Source organism: Stylophora pistillata, chromosome 9 (assembly GCF_964205215.1).
Source record: "Stylophora pistillata chromosome 9, jaStyPist1.2, whole genome shotgun sequence".
In the NCBI taxonomy this organism is placed as follows: Eukaryota; Metazoa; Cnidaria; class Anthozoa; order Scleractinia; family Pocilloporidae; genus Stylophora; species Stylophora pistillata.
The window spans coordinates 13,542,701-13,547,700 of NC_142527.1; the positions used below are offsets into that span (position 1 = coordinate 13,542,701).

At 35.3% G+C, this 5,000-nt stretch overlaps 1 long non-coding RNA gene and 2 pseudogenes across 1 annotated transcript in view; 2 read left to right on the forward strand and 1 right to left on the reverse strand.

Moving 5' to 3' along the window:
• The window catches only part of LOC148723422 (uncharacterized), a 7,661-nt gene extending 3,683 nt beyond the window's left edge, over window positions 1–3,978 (forward strand). The window contains exon 2 of the long non-coding RNA XR_015991608.1: window positions 3,144–3,978. This is a non-coding gene — a long non-coding RNA (uncharacterized LOC148723422). The remainder of the gene's footprint in view (window positions 1–3,143) is intronic.
• Window positions 1–5,000, forward strand: part of LOC148723406 (uncharacterized) — a 303,906-nt pseudogene that overhangs the window by 123,479 nt on the left and 175,427 nt on the right.
• LOC148723423 (uncharacterized) overlaps window positions 1–5,000 on the reverse strand; it is a 7,845-nt pseudogene that overhangs the window by 2,121 nt on the left and 724 nt on the right.

Consider the following 5,000-nt stretch of genomic DNA (forward strand, 5'->3'; position numbering starts at 1 on the left):
TATTTTCTGTTGTGGGACTACTGCTTTGTCATCTGGCTGTTTTTCTGGTATCTCTTCATCAAGAACATTGTCATTTTCTTTGTTACTTTTGTATTTAGTAAAATCAGCAAACACATGCTCCTTGTCTAGTGAGAGATAAGGGTTTTCGCGATATTTTTCTGGTAATGTATCCCACTGCCAGGTGGGGAAGTAGTTGAAAATTGCAAAAAAATGCTTGCATAGCAGGCCAGTATGGCAAAAATCAGGACAGCTGCAATGTGGCATTACATCCCTGGAACCAAAAGACAGATTGTACCAAGTGTTTATTGAGAGTGATCTCACTTGGAATTGACCAACTTCTGTGTCAGTGCAAACTTCCTTAATGTGGTGAGGTTCCACTTCAACAGCTTATCTTATTCTCTGTCTGCAATGGTTAATAAACGGTCTGGGTTTATTGTGCAAGTATTTTGGCACATCTGAGTTGTAACGCCTGTACTGTTCACTGCATTTTGTATTGAGCTCCACATACCTGGAAAATTAACAGCTTTTTAATGTGCTGTTTCTAATGTATTGATATCAGACTTACATATTTCAGATTTGTCACATTATTTAAGTGGCTGAGACCTATTTCCAGCACACTCCAGCACATACTTTGATTGTACCATAGTACTCATCTTTATCAGTTTATGCAGCTATAATACTGTTTCCAAACTAAAATGCAACCCTTACTTAACAAAAGTAATTATGATCATTTTCTTGACATAATAGGTGAACAACATGGAGTAACCTGTGGCTTTAACTGGTTATAACTCAAAGACAAGCTTTTATTATCAAATTTTAATCAGTATGCTAAGATGTAACTTGAAAACTTGAAAAATATATTTTGGAAGCTATCTTAAATAATTCAAAATTTGAGGTGTAATGTAGCATAATGATGATAGATCAATAATAAAAAGAGGGGTCACAGCTGAGCTTGTTTTTGAGTTCTAACAATAGAAAGCTAAAATGAGGTGTGTTTTCAATAGGCTATAATGTTGCTAGTAACCTGTTTTGCCGAGAAAATTATTGTAACTTTTAAGCAAGGATGGTGCATTCATTTGGTTCCAGTAATAATAGCATCAACTGATAAAGAGTGGAAATATTGATCCATCAAAGTATACATGGTGGAATGTACAGAGAAAAGGTTTGACCCACCTTAATACATACAGTGAGCATGGGAATTTTTTGAATTTGCTAACTGCACTTCTAGTATCTACTTGTACCTTCTGTATTTGTCTGGTAAAAATTCCTCAATTAATGTTGTAATCATCCCACTGAGGCTGTTGTTATTTCGGTCCTTCAGGTACTGGTATTTCAAGGACTCATTCTGTCGCTCAATGCCATTGTTGGTGTTGATATTTAACATAAATCTGTCTCGCCTGAAAGCCCACACCCATCGCTGTAATGTTAAACAAAGTACAGGAAACTTGAACTTTTAAATGAATTGGTGTTGATGCATGTTAACAGCTCACAGTATCAATTCATGATTGCTTATACATGAATAAGTTAGAAAAGGTTGTGCATGTCAGGTAAAAAAGAGGTAAGCCTCCAGAGGCAAGTTTTTGTTCTGTTCATACTCACAGGGTATCACAGAGAAGTGAAAAACTATGTGCGGTGGGCAATATTTCATTTCTTACCTCAGACTCTATGAGCCAAGTTTTTTCAAACCACTTCCTGAGCTTGGGATTAGCCCGCCAAAGTGCACTCTCCTTGAGGGAAGACAAATTTATTTCAAACAACTCTTCTGTTGATGATTTTGCAATGTTATGTAGCAATGATAGGACCTCTTCTCTGTTGTCAGTCAACCCATTTTCAGACTTTCGTAGCCATCTTTCCCAGCACTGTTCACGATGGAAGTCACAAATATATGTAGTTGTATCTGTTAAACCAAATTAAAAGGGAAAATTCATGTACATTTACATTTGAGAGAGTTGGTACATTAGTCATTTGAAAGATTAGATAATTAAGCACTATGTAGGAGGTAACCCCTATGGTATCAGCCTACTGTAAGCTTAACTTTGTAGTTTTGCCTACGTGGAAATATCTACCGCTACTTCTTTAACTGAAGACCTAAGTACTAAGGTTCAAATGTATGCCCTTGTTTTCGAATCCCAAGGATGGATCAAGGGTATTAGGATTGTATAGTTGTTACTTTAACTCTTTCAACATCTTGCAAGCATTTTTAATGAGCAGGGCCTAATCTAATGAAGCCTTGCACAAACATACGTCTGTAACTTCTTCACAACTTTATAGCAACCTATTTTAAGTAATAATTTTAATTCATGTACCATTTTTGTCATACTGTTTAGTATCTGCTTTCCTTGTTTCTCTTTTTCTAATTTTCATATTGGTCATGTAGCACTGTGCTACCATCATTTTTATATTTTTGATTCAGTAATATATATATTTTTAATTAGTATGAAATGTATGTCATATTTAGGTAATTTTGGAACCACCAGTGAAACCTGGTAGTTTGTCACCCTTTCTAATTAAAGTCTTACTGATCAGTACACTCTACTGAAAACAATTCAAGTTAAGTAAAGCAAGGTTTTGATTAAAAAGAGAATTGTAAAGTTTTCTTACTTTGATTCGATTCTCCCTAGGGACTAAGTTTAGTTTGCTACAATTTCAATGTAGGTTCTCTCACTTTGTAAACATTAGACCTTTATTAATAAGTCATTGTTACCTTTGAATGTGCTCTCAATGGCATGGATCTCCTCATGGCAAAAGTCAGTCATAAAGAATTTGGGTTTCCAGTTGGCATTCCAGTCATGGAAGATTGTTAGTGCTTCCTGTATTAAAGCTGTGGTTTCCCTTTGAATGATGAAAGAACCAACAACTATGTAATTTACATTTGTCTTCACCACTAGAAAAAATAGAGGGAGCTCATATCGCATTGTCTTGTATGTTGCGTCAAGAAGGGTGATTTCATTTCCATAACGGACCATAAGATTTTTCTGCCAGGCTGTTTGATGAGCAAATAGAAGATCATCTTGCATACAAGTTCCATCTTTGTCATCACTGTTGCTTTCAGCATAGATTGATGACAATGATAGTGCACAGGGTCTAAAATAGAATGAATCTTGAGGTTTCTCCTGATGCCAACTTTTAATTTTCTTTTCAAGGTTCTCCTGATCAGTTTTGGACAGCAGTTTTTTCACTGAGGCCTGGTACATGTGGTTCCTTACATCCACATCTGTTGGATAATATCGTCTATTTGTAGATGATGGTGGAGTTTGCTCTGGGAACAGTTCAGTCTTTACAAATTGCCGAAGATGTCTTTTCATCTCGTCCACAGTTTTCACACCTTCGCCAACAAGCTCTCCGATCTTGTGTACAAGCCTTTTGTCAATGGGCTGCAGAATACCACCAACCTGGTTTTTTGATTCATGAAGGAAAAAATGAAAATGGGACCACAATTTTTGAGAAAGATATATCAAAACTGTTACGCTGATAGTTGTAGCTACTAGTAAAATGCCAATTTAATTATTCAATGGGACAGAACAACTTTAACAAGCGAATAAGTCAAAATTATGTTCTTTAGTAAAATTCATTTATGTGTAGAATTTTATCAACCTCTAATTCAGTCCAAGGCAACTACTTGTTAAGCCTTCACCTGTGTAATCGGCCATTATACAAACAAAGAAGCCAAAACAAAAATTATTAATATAATTGTTATTAGGCTAACTTGTGACAGTTATTTTCATTGGCATCAACAAACCTTTCCAATGATGTGATCCCTGTGTTCATCCCCTTTTGGTAATTGGATATATATTCTACGTTCAAACTCTGGTTTCTGACCATCAGTTATATCAGTCTTGAGCTTTTTGGACATGTCTCTTCTTAGTCTTTCTGTGTTCTCCCTGATCTATGTAATTAAGCCAAAACAGAAATAATCATTCAAATTAAGAGACCTTCTTTTACTGAGCAGGAATAAAATATCAAATTTATGGATGTAAACAGTATGGTGATTGCAGTTTTGTACCTTGTAATTGTAATACTTTACCACTTCTGATAACCGAATACTTGCTGGGCAACCAAACTTCATTCTGTCTTGAGGTAAAAACCGCTTCCTTGTAAAGGAGTGATCATCAATCTGTAAATAAAAAATTGATATTTTAACCCCTTTGCCTCTTTGTGTTAAAAGCACAAAAAGGTTGTACGTAAAAGGATAATGTAGACTTTGTTAGTCACAACCAAAATACCTTGTTTTCAGCATGTTTTGCTTTAAATGACTTTTTCCTGTCTGGCCCATGTTGGCAGTCAAACACCTTGGTGGCAATTATACTGAAGGGTACTCCATCAAATGGAATTTTATCATCCTTAAAATACACTTTCCTTTGCCTGGCAAAGGGATCTGTGCCGTGGAAACAAAGGAGACCTTTCATTACATTTATGTTAATTATAATCTCCATTGCATCCTGGTGTGCTACCTACACTACTTTCAACCCAATTTATGTCACAGCTTTTCCAGCTACTATTTCAGAGATTCAAAGAATGATATTTCATTCATGCATGGATGGATGGATGGATGGATGGAAAACTTCATTAAGAGTGTCAATAACCTAGCTAGGGAAGATCCCTTACTAATTAGTGGACACAAGAAAGGAAAAAAAAGGTGCTATTTACATTAATATTTATATAACGACTAAGAGAAATTCTATAGTTACCTAATAACAGGATTTATGAGAAAAATATTTAAAACTTATGATAGATTGATAAATTCATCAAGCTACTGAAGGGATAACGCTGTTTATAAGACCCCCTCTCATGCCCACAACATATATTCACATCACTGTACCACCCACACTCTGTAATTCTATGTTTAGTGCTTGGTTAGATACACTTACTGATCAGGACATAATAGAATGGCTAAAAGAACTTTCCATAATTATTACTCTTATTGTTATTTTAATGTGTTGATAATTAAGGTTATTATTTTCGCAATTTTTTATGTCTTTTTTTGTCTTACCTCCAGCTCC